Source organism: Nerophis lumbriciformis, linkage group LG21 (genome assembly GCF_033978685.3).
Source record: "Nerophis lumbriciformis linkage group LG21, RoL_Nlum_v2.1, whole genome shotgun sequence".
NCBI lineage: Eukaryota > Metazoa > Chordata > Actinopteri > Syngnathiformes > Syngnathidae > Nerophis > Nerophis lumbriciformis.
In genome coordinates, this window is record NC_084568.2 from 32,795,001 (window position 1) to 32,822,500 (window position 27,500).

Sequence of the window (27,500 nt, forward strand, 5' to 3'; positions counted from 1 at the left end):
CCAGAGGGAACCCACGCAGTCACGGGGAGAACATGCAAACTCCACACAGAAAGATCCGGAGCCTGGGATTCTGTTACTACATTATATAAATATACTTGCAGTGTGTATATTGTAAATATTACATATTGTTATGAAGGTGTCTCTTACTACATTATATATATATACTTGCAGTGTGTATATTGTACATATTACACATTGTTATGAAAGTGTATGTTACTACATTATATATATACTTTCAGTGTGCATATGGAACATATTACATATTGTTATGAAGGTGTATGTTACTACATTACATATATACTTGCAGTGTGTATATTGTACATATTACATATTGTTATGAAGGTGTCTGTTACTACATTATATATATACTTGCAGTGTGTATATAAAACATATTACATATTTTTGTGAAGGTGTCTGTTACTACATTATATACTTGCAGTGTGTATATTGTTATAAAGGTGTCTGTTACTACATTATATATATATTTGCAGTTTGTATATAGAACATATTACATATTGTTATGAAGGTCTCTGTTACTACATTTTATATATACTTGCAGTGTGTATATTGCACATATTACATATTGTTATGAAGGTGTCTGTACACGGTATAGTGATAAGTATGGCCGGTACACACATATGAGTCTGTGATACTTCTAAATACCATATCTGAGCGACGTTTCATGAGAGCAGAGTGTGTGCGCCCCGTTAAGAGGCGGTGCCTGTTGCCAGGTGAGGCTTATGCAGAGCAGCATTTTAGCTCAGCTGTGTTTGTTAGCTTAGCAGCGGCAGTTTGCTACTGCTGTGTACTTGTATCCATAGTATTGTTAGCATTTTGCTAACATTTTTATTTATTTTTTTACCGATGAAATGGTCAGCATAATTTGATGGGAATAAAATTCAGTTACATAAATTCAGTATTTAAAAAAGACCTTGTAATAAAGATACAAGGTCTTTAGATAATAATGCATGAAAAGGTCTTACATAAGGTTTGTGAATGACAAACAGTTGGTCTTTAAAGGCTACATGTGGAAACAGGGGAAAAAAAGCCACGCAATTAGCGGACAGCGTCCTCCGCCGCCTATTTTTAACCGCATATCGACGGAAGGTGTTGCTCTTGATGAGCGGAACAATCTCACATCTAAATGCCACCGAGGAGAGGTGGGAAGACACGGAGCCGAGGGGCTCGTCTCACCCACGCCGTGCATCTTCCCGCTGCTGTGCATCTTCCCGCTTCAGGCCTGCCCAGGCTGAAGGGTCAGGCTGGATTCCCAGCCATCTGGAAGAGCCCGGAGGTGAAGTTGGCTGGAAACGATAAAGACTCGGAAGGAAGGCACCGGAGCCGCCCGTGATCTGCCTTGCCTTGGGAAGTCGAGGCCCAGGCACGCTTCTCCGCTTGTGACCCCTGGTAGTTTAAACGAGCCCCAGTGGTCCTCATTACCCTTTCCCTTGGCTCCCGCACGCACACAGATGCACTCGTACACACTCATCATGCCCTCCTAGACACACTCACACACACAAAAATGGCAGCCTTTTCATGCGCACAGCTGTTGTATTTGGCCATGTGTAAAAACAAAACGCCGGTTCAGCGCCGATTTTGCAGGCAGCTGTCCGGTCTCCTACCAACAACGGGCTCGTTACCCCGGTGATAGGGTAACCAATGACGCTTAGACGGCCCAAAGGGCGTGAAAAAATGTCCGGAGCCCTTCAGAAAGTAGGAATCCAAATCAGTCAAGTGCACTTTGCTGCATGTTTGGGTCGTAGCTTGGTGGTTTTTCTTCCAGCACCATCCCTGTGGTTCCGGTAGAAAGATGCAACTACACTATATTGCCAAAAGCATTTGGCCACCTGCCTTGAGTCACATATAAACTTGAAGTGCCATCCCAGTCCTAACTCATAGGGTTCAATATGATGTGGGTCCACCTTTTGCAGCTATTACAGCTTCAACCAATCTGGGTGTGTTTATAGGAATTTTCCACCATTCTTCCAAAAGTGCATTGGTGAGGTCACACACCGTACTTGCCAACCTTGAGACCTCTGATTTCGGGAGGTGGGGGGAGGGGTCGGGGTGGGACGGGGGTGTGGTTGGGGGCGTGGCTAAAAGGGGAGGAGTATATTTACAGCTAGAATTCACCAAGTCAAGTATTTCATATAAATAAATATATATATATATATATATATATATATATATATATATATATATATATATATATATACATAAGAAATACTTGACGTTCAGTGAATTCTAGCTATATATATATATATATATATATATATATATATATATATATATATATATATATATATATATATATATATATATATATAAAATAAATACTTGAATTTCAGTGTTCATTTATTTACACATATACACACACATAACACTCATCTACTCATTGTTGAGTTAAGGGTTGAATTGTCCATCCTTGTTCTATTCTCTGTCACTATTTTTCGAACCATGCTGTGTGGCACGCACAAAAGTGCTTTCTAAAAATGCACTAGATGGCAGTATTGTCCTGTTTAAGAGTGTCACAACATTGCTGTTTACGGCAGAGAAACTGCTTTATGGTATACAAAAAAGTGACTGCTGTTGTTGTGTGTTGTTGCCACGCTGGGAGGATGTTAATGAAACTGCCTAACAATAAACCCGCATAAGAAACCAAGAACTCGCCCTCCATCATTCTATAGTTATAACGTGATTGGGCAGGTACGCTTTTTTATATTGTGGAGGACCTGAGTCCGCCTGAATTTCGGGAGATTTTCGGGAGAACATTTGTCCCGAGAGGTTTTCGGGAGAGGCGCTGAATTTCGGGAGTCTCCCGGAAAATCCGGGAGGGTTGGCAAGTATGTCACACACTGATGTTGGTCAAGAAGGCCTGGCTCTCAGTCTTCGTTCTAATTCATCCCAAAGGTGTTCTATCGGGTTCAGGTCAGGACTCTGTGCAGGCCAGTCAAGTTCACTCTGTCATCCATGTCTTTATGGACCTTGCTTTGTGCACTGGTGCACGGTCATGTTGGAAGAGGAAGGGGCTCGCTCCAAACTGTTCCCACAAGGTTGGGAACATGGAATTGTCCAAAATGTTTTGGTATCCTGGAGCATTCAAAGTTTTTCTCACTGGAACTAACTCCTGGAAAAACAACCCACACCATAATTCCTCCGCTGAACCCTCTCTGTCAGTTTACATGGCCTACCACTATGTGGCTGAGTTGCTGTTGTTCCCAAACTCTTCCATTTTCTTATAATAATGCCGACAGTTGACTTTGGAATATTTAGGAGCGAGGACATTTCACGACGGGATTTGTTGCACTGGTGGCATCCTATGACAGTTCCACGCTGGGAAGTTAATAGTGTGAGAGTCCAGTCCATGGCCAGCAGGAGATCATCTTGAGCGGAGACAGGTCAGCAGCGCAGAGACGTCCCCAACTGATGCACAGATGAGTGGTCCACCCTGGGTCTTGACTTTGAACACCTAATAACCTCTCCACGCAGGAGAGGGGGGAAGAGCAGAAAAGAGACGGCAGATCAACTGGTCTAAAAGCGGGGTCTATTTCCCATGATGCTTAGCGCATGACATCCGCTGTATTATTGACACAAATATTATGTCTCTAAAGGCTAAGCTGATGTTAAATAGACACTATCAAGAAATGATCTTGGATTGTGCTACAAACATGACGCTACTACCAAGAATGTATCGGGGCGTATGCAAGAGCCAAGCAAAGAAAGACCGGCGAGAGAGTTTTATTGAAGGAAGTAGTGTGGAACTATCAGCCTGGTGGCTATTTATTGCTACCCCGCAATATAATATAATTACGGCATGATAGCAGTAATTGCACGTAGGCCTTCTTATTCTTTTAGTTTTTGCATCAGCTTCCGTCTTTTTAACGAACGGGGAAAGGGGGAGTGACGCAGTGACGTGCGTTGAGGTTGATGGCTGGTGAGGCACTGACTTCATCACAGTCAGATTTACAAACATATGAACCCTAAAGAGTATCTTATTCACCATTTGATTGGCAGCAGTTAACGGGTTATGTTTAAAAGCTCATACCAGCATTCTTCCCTGCTTGGCACTCAGCATCAAGGGTTGGAATTGGGGGTTAAATCACCAAAAATTATTCCCGGGCCCGGTGCCGCTGCTGCCCACTGCTCCCCTCACCTCCCAGGAGGTGATCAAGGGATGGGTCAAATGCAGAGGACAAATTTCATTACATCTAGTGTGTGTGTGACAATCATTGGTACTTTAACTTAACTTAACTTTAACTTTACACATACAAACTGTAGCACACAAAAAAGCACATTTAATTAAAAAAAAAACTTTATTATGGTCTTACCTTTACTTATAAATAAAGTCAATTTGCCGCTGTTGTGCTGGATTAATGAACCCTCTGACGGGTGTGTTATATCAACTAAAGCCCTCACTTAAACTTTCCACGTGCAAGATTGAATCTATTTAAAAAAGTGTAACCGAGGGTTTATACATGTCGCCTATACTGTATGAAACTACAAAATAAACACGGAGGCTCCAGTTTACACGAGGACCACTTTATTTACCTTCTTTCAAAAACCTCCGCTCCACTACAACATGTCATCACTTCCGCTCTTGGCGCCTTCAAAATAAGAGCTCAAGGCACATACTGTATAACAGCGCATAACAGGAACTTAACATCACAAATAGGAAAGCCCATAAAAATAAGTTACAAAAGTTATTTAATAAGAAGCCAAAAAGTGCAAAAACAATAATGTTCATGTTGGAGGAGTTGTGAATTAGGTACACCTGCAGTCTGCAGGTGTACCTAATGTTGTGGCCCTGCAGTCATTCACAACTCCTCCAACACGAACATGATTGTTTTTGCACTTTTTGGCTTCTTATGAAATAACTTTTTTAAATAGATTCAATCTTGCACGTGGAAAGTTTAAGTGTGGGCTTTAGTTGATATAACAATTCTACGGCGGGGGTGCAGGAGGCGGGGCTACTGGAGCCTCAGCCAGTGCGTCTTTTGCAGCCGTTTTATGATCGCTCAGCACAAGAAATACGTTACACACATACAGTTGTTGACAAAATACACTGTACATTATATACCTCAGCTAACTAAACTATGGAAATGTATAATATAATTCATATAGCAATACGGTCTCACTGCACAGCAGGCCAGCAGTTAGCCGAGTCATTGCGCAATCCATGTTGAGGCACTGAGTGACGTGCCTCAACTGGCTGCTGTTCACCGCACCGTCTCTTCTCAGTATTTGAACGGCAAATGTGAAAATTCAGCGATTTTGAATAAAAATAATCTAAAACTGGTGAAGTTAAATGGAAAATAACTTTATAGTATAATCACTGCATACATATAACAATTTAATTACATTTTTTTCTTTTTACATTTTTTTTTCTTTCCATGATGGCAGGTGAGGCCCCGCCTCACCTGCCTCTAGTGACTGCACGTCACTGGAGTGGCGTATGTCCTAAAGCAAGTCAGCACATTTGTAGTTTTGTTGTGTGGCCCTCCTCAAAGTCGTTTAGTACCAGTGAAAGCGATACAGACCGTGTATCAAGACAATTTGACAAAATAGAAAAAACTCTTTGATGATTTTCACTTCAAAGTGAATCCAGATGGGATTTTAGAGAAAGCGATCACCAAGTTGTGTGAAAATAAATAACCTGCATTCAGTAAAACATTGTCTCTTGTAAGAAAATCTGACAATAATATGGTATTTGTGTCCTAATATGTGGCTGTTTTTCAAGTTAAATAAAATGATGCAAGCGAGTGATGACCTGTGATTAATCAGGATTAATCCAAATTCCAATGTGCGATTAATCTGATTACAATATTATATGACAGCTCTAATTTAAATAAGTAGTAAAAAAAATGTTGCATTTGTTTTCTCAGCAGTTTTTTTAACGTCATATTAAGTAAGAGATTAATTAGATCGGAGGTTGTTAACCTTTTGGACCTCGAGGCCCAACTTTTGCACTACAGAGGGGTCCGGGGCCCACTCAAAGATCCGCACTGAATTGGTAATTTTACTCTTAATTTTAATCATATTATACAATGACATCTAACTTTCTTACAGTGTACAACCTTGTCAAATGTTATGAAACCATGTTAATCACACAGACTTTTGTTTATTCAAACAGATAAGCCTTAGGGTTAGGTCAGGCTGATTGGAGAAATAAATCATTATGATGTGCTAAAACAAATAAATAAAATTAACAAAGAATATGTTTTTTTCTTAACTAAACAGTCAATGAAATGAAAGTGCAAATGAAAATACAGCTTCACCACTTTGGTCATAATTTTGGCGCTGAAGAAACTTCTTTATGACTTAAGCGCCGGACTTCTTCTGTTTAATATTGTACAACCCATACGGACCACAGCTGAGGAACACATATTGTTTGGCGGCCCAATGGTTAACACTGAATTAGATTAATTAATTACATATCAAAATTATATGTATATCAGTATGTTGTATGCATGCATGTATCATGTTGTATGCATGCATGCATCATGTTGTATGCATGCGTGCGTACAACATGATGCATGCATGCATCATGTTGTACGCACGCATGCATCATGTTGTACGCATGCATGTATCATGTTGTACGCATGCATGTATCATGTTGTACGCACGCATGCATCATGTTGTACGCACGCATGCATCATGTTGTACGCATGCATGTATCATGTTGTATGCACGCATGTATCATGTTGTATGCACGCATGTATCATGTTGTATGCATGCATGTATCATGTTGTATGCATGCATCATGTTGTATGCATGCATGTATCATGTTGTACGCACGCATGCATCATGTTGTACGCATGTATGTATCATGTTGTATGCATGCATCATGTTGTATGCATGCATGTATCATGTTGTACGCACGCATGCATCATGTTGTACGCATGCATGTATCATGTTGTATGCACGCATGTATCATGTAGTACGCACGCATGTATCATGTTGTATGCACGCATGTATCATGTTGTACGCATGCATGCATCATGTTGTACGCACGCATGTATCATGTTGTATGCACGCATGCATCATGTTGTATGCATGCATGTATCATGTTGTCTGCACACATGCATCATGTTGTATGCATGCATGTATCATGTTGTATGCATGTATCATGTTGTATGCATGCATGTATCATGTTGTATGCATGTATCATGTTGTATGCATGCATGTATCATGTTGTATGCATGCATGCATCATGTTATATGCATGCATGCATCATGTTGTATGCATGCATGTATCATGTTATGCATGCATGCATCCATCATGTTGTATGCATGCATGTATCACGTTGTATGCACGCATGCATCATGTTGTATGCATGCATGCATCATGTTGTATGTATGCATGCATGCATCATGCTGTATGCATGCATGTTCCAAATAAATGCATCATGTTGTATGCATGCATGCATCATGTTGTATGCATGCATGCATCATGTTGTATGCATGCATGCATCATGTTGTATGCATGCATGCATCATGTTGTATGCATGCATGCATCATGTTGTATGCATGCATGCATCATGTTGTATGCATGTATGTTCCAAATAAACTCAAACTCAACTCAAATGAATTAGTCAGTCTTTTGTCGCTTGACAGCACCAGTTTGTTTTCTAAACGCGGGACTTTATCTTGTCCATGAGGAAAGATCCAGTGGGGCAAACAAATAAGGGATTTGATGGTTCCTAAACAGGATATAGGGACTCCCATTCTTGTTCTAACATCATCAAAACCACCTCCATTCTACACCAGCTTCAGTCCTTCAGCCGTCACCGTGACATATTGTGTGTTGGACCTCTTTCTTCTTCGTCCACTTGTCCGGCCAAGCAGCTCCGCACTCCAGCTAAGAAACACGCAACTCCACACAAGGATTGCTCCCTCGTGGAGAGACGGGAGGCCGTCAAAGCATGACGCCGTCCGTCTTGCCGCTAATCTTGCTTTTCATTCTCTTATGTGTTTCATTTCGTGCTCCAGTAGAGAACAGCTACCACCGCTGGAGCTGCAGATAGGCTTGCTGCCGCGTGTGTGTGTGTGTGTGTGTGCGTGTGTGTGTGTGTGTGTGTGTGTGTGTGTGTGTGTGTGTGTGTGTGTGTGTGTGTGTGTGTGTGTGTGTGTGTGTGTGTGTGTGTGTGTGTGTGTGTGTGTGTGTGTGTGTGTGTGTGTGTGTGTGTGTGTGTGCGTGTGTTGTTGAGCACCGTTTGACGCATTCTGCAGGAATTGTGTGGTCAGTGAGGGGCTCACGTTCATAGAATCTATTCACTTTATGGCAAACTTGGGCAAATTAAGGCCCGGGGGCCACATGTGGCCCGATAAGTTTTTCAATCTGGCCCCCCGGACATACCCAATTTTTTTGTTTTTTTAATCTTTAAGATAGAAAGTGTAGCTGCCATTATGATGTGCAGTGATGTTTTCTAATGACCGTAAGTCTTGGACGATACAAAGTCTTTCAAAATCGGAATCTGTGCTTTTGCATGATATACTAGTTACTATGGTAATCTAATTAGCTACTATGGTAATCTAATTAGTTACTATGGCAATCTAATTAGTTACTATGATAATCTAATTAGTTACTATGATTTTCTAATTAGTTACTATGGTAATCTAATTAGTTTCTATGGTTTTCTAATTAGTTACCATGGTCATCTTATTAGTTACTATGGTCATCTCATTAGTTACCATGGTAATATAATTAGTTACTATGGTCATTTTATTAGTTACTATGGTCATCTAATTAGTTACCATAGTAATTTAATTAGTCACCATGGTAATCTAATTAGTTACTATGGTAATCTAATTAATTAATACAGCAATCTAATTAGTTACTATGGCCATCTAATTAGTTACCATGGTAATCTAATAAGTTACTATGGTAATCTAATTAGTTACTATGGTCATCTAATTAGTTACTATGATAATCTAATTAGTTACTATGGCCATCTAATTAGTTACCATGGTAATCTAATACGTTACTATAGTAATATAATTAGTTACCATGGTCATCTAATTAGTCATTATGGTAATCTAAATAGTTACTATGGTTTTGTAATTAGTTACAATGGTCATCTAATTAGTTACTATGGTCATCTAATTAGTTACCATGGTAATATAATTAGTTACTATGGTCATCTAATTAGTTACCATGGTAATATAATTAGTTACTATGGTCATCTCATTAGTTACCATGGTCATCTAATTAGTCACTATGGTAATCTAATTAGTTACTATGGTCATCTAATTAGTTACAATGCTCATCTAATTAGTTACTATGGTCATCTCATTAGTTATCGTGGTAATATAATTAGTTACTATGGTCATCTCATTAGTTACTATGGTCATCTCATTAGTTACCATGGTAATCTAATTAGTTACTATGGTCATCGTATTAGTTTTTAATACGGTAATCGAATTAGTTACTATGGTCATCTAATTAGTTACTATGGTCATCTAATTAGTTACTATGATAATTTAATTAGTTACTTTGGTCATCTATTTAGTTACCATAGTAATCTAATTAGTTACCATGGTCATCTAATTAGTTACCATAGTAATCTAATTAGTTACCATGGTCATCTAATTAGTTACCATGGTCATCTAATTAGTTACCATGGTAATCTAATTAGTTGCTATGATAATCTAATTAGTTACCATGGTAATCTAATTAGTTACTATGATAATCTAATTAGTTATTATGGCCATCTAATTACATGCCAACTACTCCGGTTTTCCCGTAATTAGTACGGTTTTCAGCAACCTATTCCGGGTTACGGTTGCAGTGATAAAAAATACTGTTTTTCATTCATTAAAAAAAAATATTTTTTTAAAAGTTTTATTCACGAAATCGCGTAACAACAATGACAATCGACAGTGCTTCCCGTAACTTCCTATCGAGCCATTCCGAATGCCATGCGCGAGGCTATTTATAGCACCGCTGCCAAGCACGAGGCACCAGTTGCCATTGTTTCCAAACGAGCGAACGATCATGGAATCAGCCGGAGAAAAATCGCAAACGAGTCTTAAACCGAAAAGAAAACTGCAGTCATTCCGTGAAGAATATTCAAAAGCCTATCCGGGAATAATTTCCAAAAAGGGTGAAAACTACGCGAATTGCACCTTGTGCAGACAAGATTTTTCGATCGGACACGGAGGAATTAGCGATGTAAAAGACCACGTTGGGACAAAAAAACACAAGTCTAATGCCGTTGCTAGCGATACAAGTGGAAAACTTTCAACGTTTTTCGTCGCCCAAACAGATTCTTTGGATGTGATAAATGCCGAAGTTTTATTTACGGAGGCAATAATTGAGCATGGACTTCCAATCGCACTGGCTGATCACATGGGACAGTTATTTCGGAAAATGTTTCCCGACTCGAAAATCGCCAAAAAATATGGATGTGGTCGAACCAAATCATCAAACATTATTCAGTGTCTTGGAACAGAATCCTCAAAAAGTATCGCCGATGTCATGAAGACGGAACAATTTAGCATGTCGACTGTACCCCATTTGTGTTCGATATTTCGATGACGACATTGGAAAAGTATTGTCAGTACTTCTGTCTTTGAGGGAATGCAATACGGCTTCCACAGGCGAAAACATTTACAAAATACTCGTGGAAGAAATAGACTCAAACGAAATTCCTTGGCAGAATTTGGTTTGCTTTGCTGCCGATAATGCTGCAGTGATGATGGGATCTAAAAAGGGTGTTGCAGCTTTCATTACAGAAATGTCTCCTTCGGTTTACATCGCCGGTAAGTACAGTTCGTAGCATAAAAAAACTCACAAAACATAACATTTTAAGTAAATCTTCTATTACATAAACAATAAATCAAATCAAAAATAATTTCTGTGTACAGTATATATTTTTATTTGTGATAACGATAACATGTTCAAAACAAGTAACATATAACTATCATACTATTGTATTACTCTTTATTAATTAGAAAAATGTCGTCATGAAGTTTTATATTTATATTTATTTATATTTCTTTCATAAACCAAAATTTCGACCTGAAGTTTCTTGTTACAACAATGTCTGCAATATCAATAATGACATGTCTTATTTATATTGTGTAATTTGAACCAAATACTCTCAAAAATCTTATTCTTTCAAGTTGTTGAAAGTTTCAACATATAAAGTTAATGTCAAAAGATTTTGAATACGTTTACAATCGTAGGATAACTGGCATTAACTGTCAAAATAATTTCAAACTATTGAAGTTAGCTTACAGAATAAACATGTCAATCAACCCATATGATTTTTGCTGTAATATTTTTGTTTTGAAAAGTCACTGTGACTGATAGAAAAGTGATGGTTTTAGCAACATTTTAACCTGTCTGAATGCTAATAATCATTTTGCGTCTGGGGGCGAAGGAACCCCCCAGCAGGACTTTGTCCTGGACCTACCGGGGCCTGCGGCCCCTGGACCCTGGCTACTAGGTTTTTCTGATTTCAAAAGTTGGCAGGTATGTAATTAGTTACTATGGTAATCTAATGAGTTACTATGATGATCTAATTAGTTATTATGGTCATCTAATTAGTTATTATGGTCATCTAATTTGTTACTATGGTAGTATAAGTCACAAGGCACCAAGCAGTGTAGGTGGGTATCTGACACCTTGATCTCCTTGGACGCATCCTCGCTCATCCATGCAGACTGGACACTGGCCGAGAGTTGGTGGGCGGCCCAGGGTGGAGTCGGCTCTCTTGGTTGCTTTGTTGGGTCTGCTCTTCTCTCTGGCCGGGCTCCCCCCCACCCCAGCAGACGATGGCGTGGAACACCGCAGAGGCCACCACAGTGTATATGTTTTTGTTGTTGTTGTTTTACTTTTGTGGCTGTGTGTAGAAGTGGCTGGTTGCATCAGCTCTGATCTTTCAATGTCTTTAATGTCCTTTGTGTTCTTTGATGTTTCCCACTTACACACATGTTTATGTGTGCTATGGCTATGGGTTTTTTTTTTTAACTTGGACCTCCTCTCCCTGGAGACTGACTTTTTTTTCTTCTCACGTTCTCTCTAAAGCTATGTGATGTATCAGATATATCAGATTGTAGGTGTTTTTTCGGGGGGTTTTACCTTTCGCGTTCATATTTTGCTGTGTTTGTTGCATTTTAGTTGCGTTTCGCTTGATTGTAAAATATGTGGATGGAAAGGGGGTGTGACGTTCATATGTTGTCAATATTCATTGCTTTATTGTTCGTAGTTAATATTGTAAACCCCACATTCTTTATTTTCATGTACATTCTGGGTGTCTCATTCAGTAAAAAAAAATTAAATTACATTCCGTTTTTAGCGTGTTTTTGGCATGTTAGCGTGTTCCTAAAAATCAGATATACCAATGGTCCAAAAAACACTTAGACTTTGCAAAATTAATTATTTTTAAAAATAGGTTCTTTTTTTGAACAGATTTAAATTGGACATTGCGTAAAATAATTTTCCAAAAATGTAACTACTGAAATGTAGGTATTAGTGTTGTCCCAATACCAATATTTTGGTACCGGTACCAGAATGTATTTCGATATTTTTCGATACTTTTCTAAATTAAGCGGACCACAAAAAATGTCATTATTGGCTTTATTTTAACCAAAAATCTCAGGGTGCATTAAACATATGTTTATTATTGCAAGTTTGTCCTTAAATAAAATAGTGAACATACTAGACAACTTGTCTTTTAGTAGTAAGTAAACAAACAAAGTCTCCTAATTAGTCTGCTGACGTATGCAGTAACATATTGTGTCATTTATACACCTATTATTTCTTCAACATTATAAAGGACAAACTGTAAAAATGTATTATTAATGCACTTGTTTATTTACTGTTATATCTGCTTGTTTTCTGTTTTAACATGTTCCATCTACACTTCTGTTAAATTGTAATAATCACTTATTCTTATGTTGTTTGGATGCTTTCGATCCGATACCAAGTAGTGGGTAATTAGCCATTCAAAGTCCTCATGTGTCCAGGGACATATTCCCTGACTTTATTAACAAACTATAAATAAAACAAAAACAACAACAAAATTGTTGATACTAAAAAAATATCGATGTAATCATAGTAGTATCGACTATATACACTATTGTACTTGGTATCATTACAGTGGATGTCAGGTGTAGATCCACCCATGGCGTTTGTTTACATTGTGACGCCGGTGAGCTATTGTATCCTCCTACGGTGTGTAGTGAAGCATGTTGAGCTATTCCTCGTCCTGCAGTGATAATGGTACTTGTAAGAAACGTACTTTATTTGTCGCCATGGAGGCGAGGATTAGTGTCTGGTTCAAACACTGATGACTATCTATCTATTAAACAAGACAAGAAGCAAGGAATTAAACAGAGACAGAATTAAATTTGGCTCAATGAGGAGAAACGCGTACAGTGTTCCACGCTCTGACGAAAGATTGTACGCCTCCTCTTTTATTTGGACTTTCCCTGATTACATGGCAACAGCTGTTTCTAAGGGAGGGGGGGTCATAAACAGCCCTCGCCTTTGATTACAAACAGTTCAAAGAAAAGGTCGTCTGGAGGGGAGTGTGGTCCTGCTTCCTCTCCGCTTTGTAGTTCTCGGGTCAAGACAAAATATTTCTGTGGATTACAATACATCAAAGAAACAGAACACCTTCATGTTGCTTCCCATCCTACACAGTGGAGTTTTACAAGCCTTCTTCTTGGTAGGATCAAAGACAGCTTTTGTCTTCTCTCCGGGAATTCATTGAAACACAAAGTTTTGTGATAACTTAGATACAATTATTCTGACAATTAGTGATTCAGAAGTAGCTAAAACACTGCCGCTAGCTAGCTAGCCATGTCTTCAAGCACCTCTTCCTGAGGGCGTTTCAGTGTTATAACTTCACCTTTATCTTTAGTTTTTAAGCCAAAATGCGTCCGTTCTCCCTTTTCTGTCTACACATTATGTCCGTTTGTAAGTACGCTGTGAGTCTGCGCTGCCGAACATGCTCGTCTACTCGTCATGCCCGTTAAAAAGGGGCTTTTTAGAGGCGGTATAGTACCGATAATGATTTATTAGTATACCGGTACTATACTAGTACCGGTATACTGTACAACCCTAGGTATTGTCGGCTGTTTATTCTAGCATATTTACTGTGATGCTTTGCTCATATGTTGATCAATATGCTTTGTCCTGATCAAATGGTTATTTAATCAGGGAGGAAAATCTTCCGTCTTGAATAAAGCACTTGTATCAATACAAATGTAGTGTTGATAGTAGAAATGTCTGATAATATCTGACTGCCGATATTATCGGCCGATAAATGCTTTAAAATGTAATATCGGAAATTATCGGTATCGGTTTCAAAAAGTAAAATGTATGACTTTTTAAAACGCTGCTGTGTACACGGACGTAGGGAGAAGTACAGAGCACCAATAAACCTTAAAGGCACTGCCTTTGCGTGCCGGCCCAGTCACATAATATCTACGGCTTTTCACACACACAAGTGAATGCATGCATACTTGGTCAACAGCCATACAGGTCACACTGAGGGTGGCCGTATAAACAACTTTAACACTGTTACAAATATGCGCCACACTGTGAACCCACACCAAACAAGAATGACAAACACATTTCGGGAGAACATCCGCACCGTAACACAACATAAACACAACAGAACAAATACCCAGAATCCCTTGTAGTACTAACGCTACAATATACACTGCCCGCCCCCCTCAACCTCCTCATGCTCTCTCAGGGAGAGCATGTCCCAAATTCCAAGCTGCTGTTTTGAGGCATGTTAAAAAAAATAATGCACTTTGTGACTTCAATAATAAATATGGCAGTGCCATGTTGGCATTTTTTTTTCCATAACTTGCGTTGATTTATTTTGGAAAACCTTGTTACATTGTTTAATGCATCCAGCGGGGCATCACAACAAAATTAGGCATAATTATGTGTTCATTCCACGACTGTATATATCGGTATCGGTTGATATCGGAATCGGTAATTAAGAGTTGGACAATATCGGCAAAAAAGCCATTATCGGACATCTCTAGTTGATAGTATTAATAAAAACGGACTTTTTCACCGTTTGACTGCTTTTCTGGTCGTTTTGCACTGCTTGTGTAAATGATTGCACCACACTAAGCTACCTTTTAGCTCCAGTTTGTTTTATTTGTGTTTATTCTCGGCTGGATACTTTGCTTTCAGATACTGGAATAAGTTTGTCGTGCTGCTGTCTTGTTTAAACAAACTTTGCAGCGTGCGGTCATTTGTTCCGCAAAACCAAACCACTGACGCCACTTTTATTTTCTTTGGGTCAAACGTCTCTCGCTCTCGTTTGCGTTTAAATAGTCTCATACTTGCCAACCCTCCCGAATTTTCCGGGAGACTCCCGAAATTCACCGCCTCTCCCGAAAACCTCCCGGTGACACATATTCTCCCGAAAATCTCCCGATTTTCAGCCGGACCCCTCCAGCTCCATGCGGACCTGAGTGAGGACAGCCTTTTTTTTTATGACGGAAGGACAAGAACTAAATCATCCAGACTAGAGATAAATTGTACTATTATGTTTATCTTACCTAAAAATAAATATATTTATTAATTTATAAAAAATAAAAAAACGAAATACATTTTTACAATATTTTGCTAAAAACATCAAAATTAATTGTATTTTTATTTGTATTTTTTCTGACGCCTTATTACATCCAGCCATAGAATTATACATTGAAATAAACATATGAAATAATACATTTTAAATGATCATAATAATTCATTTAAAATGACCATATTTAATTATTAAAATAATTGCTTTTTTATCAACAACTTTAGTATTTTATTCATTACATTTTGAAGCTCTCAGAAGCCAAGTTATGTTATATTCTTTAAGATTTATTTATGCAAGTTTTGAAGTATCAATTATCTAAACACAGTTTTGTTTGCATATTTTCAGGATGTAGATATGTATACATATATATACATCAGTGACGTGCGGTGAGGTTGATGGCTGGTGAGGCACTGACTTCATCACAGTCAGATTTACAAACATATGAACCCTAAAGAGTATCTTATTCACCATTTGATTGGCAGCAGTTAACGGGTTTTGTTTAAAAGCTCATACCAGCATTCTTCCCTGCTTGGCACTCAGCATCAAGGCTTGGAATTGGGGGTTAAATCACCAAAAATGATTCTCGGGCGTGGCGCCGCTGCTGCCCACTGCTCTCCTCACCTCCCAGGGGGTGATCAAGGGGATGGGTCAATTGCAGAGGACAAATTTCATTACACCTAGTGTGTGTGTGACAATCATTGGTACTTTAACTTAACTTTAACTTTACACATACAAACTGTAGCACACAAAAAGCACATTTAATAAAAAAAACGTTATTATGGTCTTACCTTTACTTATAAATGAAGTCCATGCAACTAAAGCCCTCACTTAAACTTTCCACGTGCAAGATTGAATCTATTTAAAAAAGTGTAACTGAGGGTTTATAAATGTTGCCTATACTGTATGAAACTACAAAATAACAAACACGGAGGTTCTACTTTACACGAGGACTACTTTATTTACCTTCTTTCAAAAACCTCCGCAACGTGTCATCACTTCCGCTCTTAGCGCCTTCAAAATAAGAGCTCAAGGCATATACTGTATAACAGCGCATAACAGGAACTTAACATCACAAAGAGGAAAGCCCATGAAAATAGGTTACAAAAGTTATTTAATAAGAAGCCAAAAAGTGCAAAAACAATAATGTTCGTGTTGGAGGAGTTGTGAATTAGGTACACCTGCAGTCTGCAGGTGTACCTAATGTTGTGGCCCTGCAGTCATTCACAACTCCTCCAACACCAACATTATTGTTTTTGCACTTTTTGGCTTCTTATGAAATAACTTTTTTGAATAGATTCAATCTTGCACGTGGAAAGTTTAAGTGTGGGCTTTAGTTGATATAACAATTCTACGGCGGGGGTGCAGGAGGCGGGATTACTGGAGCCTCAGCCAGTGCGTCTTTTGCAGCCGTTTTATGATCGCTCAGCACAAGAAATACGTTACACACATACAGTTGTTGACAAAATACACTGTACATTATATACCTCAGCTAACTAAACTATGGAAATGTATAATATAATTCATATAGCAATACGGTCTCACTGCATAGCAGGCCAGCAGTAAGCCGAGTCCGGAATCCATGTTGAGGCACTGAGTGACGTGCCTCAACTGGCTGCTGATCACCGCACCGTCTCTTCTCAGTATTTGAACGGCAAATGTGAAAATTCAGCGATTTTGAATAAAAATAATCTAAAACTGGTGAAGTTAAATGGAAAATAACTTTATAGTATAATCACTGGATACATATAAAAATGTAATTAATTTTTTTCTTTTTACATTTTTTTTCTTTCCATGATGGCGGCAGGTGAGGCCCCGCCATCTCTAGTGACTGCACGTCACTGATATATATATATATATATATATATATATATATATATATATATATATATATATATATATATGTATATATATATATATATATGTATATATATGTATATGCATGTATATGTATATGTATGAAATACTTGACTTGGTGAATTCTAGCTGTCAATATACATCTCCCCTCTTAACCACGCCCCCGCCCACAACCACGCCCCCACCTCCCGAAATCGGAGGTCTGAAGGTTGGCAAGTATGAATAGTCTCCAACAGAAAAAACCTCAAATGTATGGACAACATGGATTTATGGCCCAGGCCTATGGAAGAATGGAAGTTTGTGTCAGTCCAGTGCGGTCCAGGCAACTGTGAAACACATCTTTCTGACGTTGACAGTGATAGAAGTGACAAATAGGTGAGCGAAGAAGAAAAAAAAAAGATGCATGGTTGGTCACCAGAGGACTGATTGAGGCCAGTCATCAAAGGTGAGAACAGGAAGTGAGGAGGTGCGAAGAGTGAATGATGGAGATGATGACAAGTTGAAGACGAGCGACACAATGATGTCTTAAAGGGACAGTAACACCTTTAAGTCAAGTGTCATTCCCTTTTTTTTTTCATTTACAGTACAGGATGTTACATTTTATTTTGGACATTTGAACTCATGCTGTACCTGGGAATCTGTATTGGTAATAACTGCTCATTTTTCCAATATTAAAATATTGTATTTATTATTTAACCGTGAGCTGATGATGTCAATGTTGTTATTTCCAAGCATGCATTCATTTGAGTTTGTTCTAAGTGCGTTGCCCTGGCCAGGAAGTAGTCTTTGCCATTAAGTTGAGATTGCCAGTCTTGTATTATTTTTGCGGGGAAGCATGGCTCGGGTGCTAGAGTGGTTGTCTCCCGACCTGAAGGTTGCGCGTTCGACTCTCAGGCCCCCTGTTTACGTGTCCACATACCCCCGAGCAAGATATTGAACCCTCAGTTACTACCTTTAGGTAGTCTGCTATAATTACGCCTGTTTCCCCGGCAAGTGCTTGAGCCGAACGAGAAATTTAGGAACTGTGTGGATTTTTACTTTTTAAAATGCGGATTATTGTCGCAATAAAGTTAAGGATTTTGGTGATTTCTGATCTTTTGTGAGGCTTGCGTGGAATATCGCAACATTACCACTAGGTAGTCTGCTATAAATACGACTGTTTCCCCGCCAAGTGCTTGAGCCGGACGAGAAATTTAGGAACTGTGTGTGGATTTTCATTTTTTAAAAGGTGGATTATTGTCGCAATAAAGTTAAGGATTTGCGTGATTTCTGATCTTTTGTGAGGCTCGCGTGGAATATCACATTACTTTTAGGTAGTCTGTTATAAATACGCCTGTTTCCCCGCCAAGTGCTTGAGCCGAATGAGAAATTTAGGAACTGTGTGGATTTTTACTTTTTAAAAGATGGATTATTGTCGTAATAAAGGTAAGGATTTTTGTGATTTCTGATCTTTTGTGAGGCTCGCGTGGAATATCGCAACATTATCTTTAAGGAGTCTGCTATAAATACGCCTGTTTCCCCGCCAAGTGCTTGAGCCGGAGGAGAAATTTAGGAACTGTGTATGGATTTTCACTTTTTAAATGGTGGATTATTGTCGCAATAAAGTTAAGGATTTTCGTGATTTCCAATCTTATGTGAGGCTCGTGTGGAATATTGCAACTTTTTAAAAGGTGGATTGTTGTCGCAATAAAGTTAAGGATTTTCGTGATTTCCGATGTTTTGTGAGACTTGCGTGGAATATCGCAACATTACCTTTAGGTAGTCTGCTATAAATAAGCCTGTTTCCCCGCCAAGTGCTCGAGCCAAACGAGCAATTTAGGAACTATGTGGATTTTCACTTTTTAAAAGGTGGATTATTGTCGCAATAAAGTTAAGGATTTTGGTGATTTCTGATCTTTTGTGAGGCTTAAGTGGAATATCGCAACATTACCTCTAGGTAGTCTGCTATAAATACGCCTGTTTCCCCGCCAAGTGCTCGAGCCGAACGAGAAATTTAGGAACTGTGTGGATTTTCATTTTTTAAAAGGTGGATTATTGTCGCAATAAAGTTAAGGATTTTCGTGATTTCCGATCTTTTGTCAGGCTCGCGTGGAATATCACAACATTACCTATAGGGAGTCTGATATAAATACACCTGTTTCCCCGCCAAGTGCTTGAGCCGAACGAGAAATTTAGGAACTTTGTGTGGATTTTCACTTTTTAAAAGGTGGATTATTGTCACAATAAAGTTAAGGATTTTCGTGATTTCTGATCTTTTGTGAGGCTCGCGTGGAATATTGCAACATTACCTTTAGTTAGTCTGCCATAAATACGGCTGTTTCCCCGCCAAGGCCTTGAGCCGGAGGAGACATTTAGGAACTGTGTTTGGATTTTCACTTTTTAAAAGGTGGATTATTGTCGCAATAAAGTTAAGGATTTTCGTGATTTCCGATCTTATGTGAGGCTCGTGTGGAATATTGCAACTTTACCTTCAGGTAGTCTGCTATTAATATGCCTGTTTCCCAGCCAAGTGCTTGAGCCGGAGGATACATTTAGGAACTGTGTGGATTTTCACTTTTTAAATGGTGTATTATTGTTGCAATAAAGTTAAGGATTTTCGTGATTTCCGATCTTTTGTGAGGCTCGCGTGGAATATCACAACATTATCTTTAGGTAGTCTGCTATAAATATGCCTGTTTCCCCGCCAAGTGCTTCAGCCAAACGAGAAATTTAGGAACTGTGTGGATTTTCACTTTTTAAAAGGTGCATTATTGTCGCAATAAAGTTAAGGATTTGCGTGATTTCCGATCTTTTGTTAGGCTCACGTGGAATATTGCAACATTACCTTTAGGGAGTCTGCTATAAATGCGCCTGTTTGCCCGCCAAGTACTTGAGCCAGACAAAAAATTTAGGAACTGTGTGGATTTTCACTTTTTAAAAGGTGGATTATTGTCGCGATAAAGTTAAGGATTTTCGTGATTTCCGATCTTATGTGAGGCTCGTGTGGAATATTGCGACTTTACCTTTAGGTAGTCTGCTATTAATATGCCTGTTTCCCAGCTAAGTGCTTGAGCCGAATGAGAAATTTAGGAACTGTGTGGATTTTTACTTTTTAAAAGGTGGATTATTGTCGCAATAAAGTTAAGGATTTTGGTGATTTCTGATCTTTTGTGAGGCTTGTGTGGAATATCGCAACATAATACGCTTGTTTCCCCGCCAAGTGCTCGAGCCAAACGAGAAATTTAGGAACTGTGTGGATTTTCACTTTTTAAAAGGTGGATTATTGTCGCAATAAAGTTGAGGATTTTTGTGATTTCTGATCTTATGTGAGGCTCATGTGGAATATTGCAACTTTTTAAAAGGTGGATTATTGTCGCAATAAAGTTAAGGATTTTCGTGATTTCCGATGTTTTGTGAGGCTTGCGTGGAATGTCACAACATTACCTTTAGGTAGTCTGCTATAAATACGCCTGTTTCCCCGCCAAGTGCTTGAGCCAAACGAGAAATTTAGGAACTGTGTGCATTTTCACTTTTTAAAAGGTGGATTATTGTCGCGATAAAGTTAAGGATTTTTGTGATTTCTGATCTTTTGTGAGGCTCGCGTAGAATATCACATTACTTTTAGGTAGTCTGCTATAAATACGCCTGTTTCCCCGCCAAGTACTTGAGCCGGACAAAAAATTTAGGAACTGTGTGGATTTTCACTTTTTAAAAGGTGGATTATTGTCGCAATAAAGTTAAGGATTTTCGTGATTTCTGATCTTTTGTGAGGCTCGTGTGGAATATCGCAACATTACCTTTAGGTAGTCTGCTATAAATACGCCTGTTTCCCCGCCAAGTGCTTGAGCCGGATGAGAAATTTAGGAACTGTGTGGATTTTCACTTTTTAAAAGGTGGATTATTGTCGCAATAAAGTTAAGGATTTTCGTGATTTCCGATGTTTTGTGAGGCTCGTGTGGAATATTGCAACCTTACCTTTAGGTAGTCTGCTATTAATATGCCTGTTTCCCAGCCAAGTGCTTGAGCCGAACGAGAAATTTCGGAACTGTGTGGATTTTTACTTTTTAAAAGGTGGATTATTGTCGCAATAAAGTTAAGGATTTTCGTGATTTCCGATTTTATGTGAGGCTCGTGTGGAATATTGCAACTTTACCTTTAGGTAGTCTGCTATAAATACGCCTGTTTCCCCGCCAAGTGCTTGAGCCAGGCAAAAAATTTAGGAACTGTGTGGATTTTCACTTTTTAAAAAGTGGATTATTGTCGCAATAAAGTTAAGGATTTTCGTGATTTCCGATGTTTTGTGAGCCTCGCGTGGAATATCGCAACTTTACCTTTAGGTAGTCTGCTATAAATACGCCTGTTTCCCCGCCAAGTGCTTGAGTCGAACGAGAAATTTAGGAACTGTGTGTGGATTTTCACTTTTTAGAAGGTGGATTATTGTCGCAATAAAGTTAAGGATTTTCGTGATTTACGATCTTATGTGAGGCTTGTGTGGAATATTGCAACTTTACCTTCAGGTAATCTGCTATAAATACGCCTGTTTCCCCGCCAGGTGCTCGAGCCGGAGAAGAAATTTAGGAACTGTGTGGATTTTCACTTTTTAAAAGGTGGATTATTGTCGCAATAAAGTTAAGGATTTGCGTGATTTCCGATCTTTTGTTAGGCTCGCGTGGAATATCACAACATTACCTTTAGGTAGTCTGCTATAAATACGCCTGTTTTCCCGCCAAATGCTTGAGCCGAATGAGAAATTTAGGAACTGTGTATGGATTTTTACTTTTTAAAAGGTGGATTATTGTCGCAATAAAGTTAAGGATTTTGGTGATTTCTGATCTTTTGTGAGGATCACGTGGAATATTACAACATTACCTTTAGGTAGTCTGCTATAGATACACCTGTTTCCCCGCCAAGTGCTTGAGCCGAACGAGAAATTTAGGAACTGTGTGGATTTTTACTTTTTAAAAGGTGGATTATTGTCGCAATAAAGTTAAGGATTTTCGTGATTTCCGATTTTACGTGAGGCTCGTGTGGAATATTGCAACTTTACCTTTAGGTAGTCTGCTATAAATACGCCTGTTTCCCCGCCAAGTGCTTGAGCCAGACAAAAAATTTAGGAACTGTGTGGATTTTCACTTTTTAAAAAGTGGATTATTGTCGCAATAAAGTTAAGGATTTTTGTGATTTCCGATCTTTTGTGAGGCTCGTGTGGAATATCACAATATTACCTTTAGGTAATCTGCTATAAATACGCCTGTTTCCCCACCAAGTGCTTGAGCCGGATGAGAAATGTATGAACTGTGTGGATTTTCACTTTTTAAAAGGTGGATTATTGTCGCAATAAAGTTAAGGACTGTCGTCCCACTTTCACCTCACTCTCTCGGCTCCCGTCTGCTCCGACGTCTCACCCTTCCTCCGTGATCGCTTCATCCTCTGTGTATTCGCCCTCAAAAAAGATTAGGTTTTGACTCCTCATTTGTCCAAAAATAGTCGTTTGCTCTTGATGACGGAGTGTACGAGCCTCACGGAGTTGGAGTGTCCTGTACGGCGTGATTTTTTGGGGGAAACAAACCTTCATTTGCAGAGATGGCTTGAGTGGACGGTGTGGCAGGTTCAGACGGAGTGAGGAGTCGATGATGGACGGAGCAATTTGCTTTATCCGCGGCAGGTCCTATCTGCAGCATATAGGTACAATTGAAGGCGTACCGCTGCGTACTGCAGGAAGGCGGTATCTCCGCTGTACAGCCACGATCAGCACTTTTTAAGGATAAAGCATGTCAGTGCACGGGTTATGTATTTACCGCCTCCTCTCCGTCTCATTGCACCTCATTCAGACTAATGAGCTCCCGCTAAAAGTTCTCATTTCCGTTACTGCCGTGCGCTCGCAATGACTCTCAACAGGGATCATTTACCCAACATTGCCAGGGACATTTAAAGGCAAAGGAGGAGTCATGGAGGATAAAGTAATTTTCTGTTTCACACAAACCCTTGCCGGGTTGACATTTTGATGTGCAGTCACTCAAGATGGATGTGCACACCTATAAAGTACGGAAGCATGGTGTCCTGGATATCAGAGGTGCGGAAATTCCCCAGAGTCCTCTTTCCAGCTGACACGTCTTGCCTAGCGTTTGTCCTTGGGGACGATGCACAACTGGTGGTAGCGGTTAAACTCTTTCCTTTCAGTGGCGCTATCGCCTTCCAGCTGCATGACCGCTATCGCGATTAAGCCGAAAAATCTAGAGTTTTTTTGTGAAACAGACATCCATCCATTTTTCCGTCGCTTATCAGAGTCCGTGGGCAACAGTCTAAGCAGAGATGCCCAGACTTCCCTGTCCCCGACCACCTCCTCCAGTTACTCGCAAGCCCACTGGAATTGATGGGGGCGTTTTGCAAGACCTCACCCAAGCAGGAAGGCTTGCTGGAAGCGACGTAGAAGACCTCACTGGAGCAGGAAACAGCTGTGCCTCCCCAGCCGTGCAGCTACTCATAGCCCCCCACCTTAAGGGACGGATTCCAGAAGTCCCCAAAGAGGCCAACAGACGGGGGAGCTTGAAAAGAGGCAAAAAAATGTGCTTCGATGTGGCCATCAGTGCCAAAATCTTGTCGAGCCTCTCGGCCATTGAAACCTCCGCGGGGTCAGTCACTGGCTGGATCATTCTGTCACGATCTGGTGAGCGTTGCTTGCAGCGTGACCCCAAGGATGCAAAAAATGGCAGGCAGAACGCAAGTAAAAAGTAACTTACAAGGAAGCAGGGAACAAACAGAAACAGCACACTCAGCATCAGTCTCAGCGGAACAATGATCCAGCCCTGAAGGAGGGACCCATGTGGAACTCAATAGAACTAGTTAAACGAGGAACAGGTGTGCTGACTGGACATGGAACAGAAAGTAACAGTGCTTCAAAACACGGACCAAAGTGTGATGCTGTGATTCTGGGAGTCATTCTAAACATAGGAAAACCCAAACATAACCAATTTGTCAGTAACAATTTTGACAATACCGAGGCGTTCCCAGGCCAGCTGTGAGAGACAGTCCCTCCAACGTGTCCTAGGTCTGCCCCGAGGCATCTTCCCGGCCGGGTGGCGTCCAGGAGACATCCGTAGTAGATGCCCGAGCCATCTCAGTTGGCTCCTCTCGACGTGAAGGAGCAGCGGCTCTACTCTGAGTCTCTCCCGGATGACCGAGCTCCTCACCCCACCTCTGAGGGTGATCCCAGACCTCTTGTGGAGGAAACTCATTTCTGCCGCTTGTGTTCGCGGCCTTGTCCTTTCGGTCGTTACCCACAGACATACAATAATAAAATAACACAAACAAATCTACTCACTTGAACCAATATCACAAACAAGGCTATCCCTGGCTAAATTGATGGATAGACAGATCAATAAAGTATCTATCTCGGAGAGAAATGCAGGTTTACAGCACAATCCCGCGGGGATAAAAAAAAAGGAAAAGGTCGATCTCAGACTGGGCTCTTGGGAAGGGTGTCCAGACTGAGGGCAAGAAAAAAAACTTGATAGCTATAAGCACACCATAAACATGTTACACAGAAATCACCAAACAGTAGAGGAGAGAGGGGCTATGGGGGTAGGCTGCTGCCATCCTTCCATCGACCCAGGGGGGTTTAAGCGGTGGCAAAGGTGTGGGGTGGGGGTGTGTGTGCACATGCTCGTTGTCCAGGGTGTAGGTGATGTTGTCTATAGGACAACGCAGGCGTTACGAGCAAAGTTCGACTCCCCGGCGTTGTTAAAGGTGATAGAGATGTTGAAGCAGCTATGACTCTGATGTCCTCCAGGGATGTTTTCAGAACAGCCTTCGTCTGTTGTGAGCAGCGTCAAGACCATTCGAGGGAGTCGAATCGTAGATAAGGATTGTTGTTTTCCAAGCGAGCAGACCTTTCAACGACTTGGCTGATCTAATCAATAAATACATTTTCGCATTTCCGTAAGCCTTTTAATGACATGATCCAACTTACGATTCAGTTCTGGAATCGCCACAGTCTGTCAGCCTTCCAGCCTTTGGGCACTTTGAACGGCTGCCATCGTCTTCCGAGTTTTCCCAGCCCAATCAGCAGATGCCACGATCAAATTGGAGTATTGCGATGTCTCAATCGCACCAACTCACATAAATTCAACCCATCCTCGCAGATTATGCCCCCGCAACTTTTATCCTATGACCGCAGCTGTTGTTATTTTGACCAATGGAATGTGTCTTTCAGTGACACTGAAACACACACATCACATAGCTCAGACATACTGAAAATTACAGACTATAAGCCTCTACTTTTTCCTACGCTTTGAACCTTTCGGCTTATAAAAGGGTGCAGTTAATTTCAGAATCAGAATCATAAATGCTTTATTAATCCCCAAGGGGAAATTAAAATTTTCAGCCCAATCCCATTCAAACATTACAGAGAGACAGAACAGGATCGTTGACGGGTCTGCCAACTTCCAGCGCCCCTAATTTATGGATATTTCTTCGCTGACGACCATAATGCAAATAGTTTGGGGTTTTTTTTAAACAAGAAAATACACTGAAAAGGTGTGTTATTGTTTGTGCTAAGGCGCCATCTTTTTGACAAGTTGGCTCACTGCGGGGGTTGCGGTTCTCTTCTGTTTGAAGCTTTGAACCGGAAGCACACTTGCCGCTTCGTTTTCTAATTGTCCATAGCCCTTCTTCATCACTCCAAGCAACGTTTGTAAGTTTTACAATCCAACTAAAACAATTCATACTTACTAAACCGTCCCTCGGAGTCTTGTTCACGAGTGAGGGAAGAGTGGATTGTGAGATCGACAGGCGGATCAGTGCGGCATCTTCAGTAATGCGGACGCTGTATCGATCCGTTGTGGTGAAGAAGGAGCTGAGCCGGAAGGCAAAGCTCTCAATTTACCGGTCGATCTACGTTCCCATCCTCACCTATGGTCATGAGCTTTGGGTTATGACCGAAAGGACAAGATCACGGGTACAAGCGGCCGAAATGAGTTTCCTCCGCCGGGTGGCAGGGCTCTCCCTTAGAGATAGGGTGAGAATCTCTGTCATCCGGGGGGAGCTCAAAGTAAAGCCGCTGCTCCTCCACATCGAGAGGAGCCAGATGAGGTGGTTCGGGCATCTGGTCAGGATGCCACCCGATCGCCTCCCTCGGGAGGTGTTTAGGGCACGTCCGACCGGTAGGAGGCCACGGGAAAGACCCAGGACACGTTGGGAAGACTATGTCTCCCGGCTGGCCTGGGAACGCCTCGGGATCCCCCAGGAGGAGCTGGACGAAGTGGCTGGGGAGAGGGAAGTCTGGGCTTCCCTGCTTAGGCTGCTGCCCCCGCGACCCGACCTCGGATAAGCGGAAGAAGATGGATGGATGGATAGATAAACCGTCCCATACGTGATGTCTGTAGGAGTGTTTTCATGCATACTTGTACGAGCTATCGTAATGCAATCAAGCTAATGCTAGTGTTGTTAGCATTAGCTAATATGCTAACACGTTAACGAGTGTCTGCGTTAGTATTATCTGTGTTGGAATTAACTTATTTTTGTATTGTTTTCAGTTTCAGTCAATTCTGTGGAGATATTGAGTCTGTTTAGCTAAATGGAGAGCTAGCGGGTTCACATACTTGCCAACCTTGAGACCTCCGATTTCGGGAGGTGGGGTGGGGGGTGGTCGGGGTGGGGGGGTGTGGTTGGGGGCGTGGCTAAGAGGGGAGGAGTATATTTACAGCTAGAATTCACCAAGTCAAGTATTTCATATATATATATATTCAGTGAATTCTAGCTATATATATATATATATATATATATATATATATAGCTAGAATTCACTGAAAGTCAAGTATTTTCTTATATATATATATATATATATAGAGAGAGAGAGAGAGAGAGAGAGAGAGAGAGAGAGAGAGAGAGAGAGAGAGAGAGAGAGAGAGAGAGAGAGAGAGAGAGAGAGAGAGAGAGAGAGAGAGAGAGAGAGAGAGAGAGAGAGAGAGAGAGAGAGAGAGAGAGAGAGAGAGAGAGAGAGAGAGAGAGAGAGAGAGAGAGAGAGCTGGAGGGGGCGTGGCCTCCAGGTCCGCCTGAATTTCGGGAGATTTTTGGGAGAAAATTTGTCCCGGGAGGTTTTCGGGAG

The 27,500-nt window shown here is 40.5% G+C and overlaps 1 protein-coding gene across 11 annotated transcripts in view; it reads left to right on the forward strand.

Annotated features, from left to right (window-relative positions):
* adgrb2 (adhesion G protein-coupled receptor B2) overlaps positions 1-27,500 on the forward strand; it is a 771,897-nt gene that overhangs the window by 266,971 nt on the left and 477,426 nt on the right. The gene's annotated exons all lie outside the window — the stretch shown is intronic.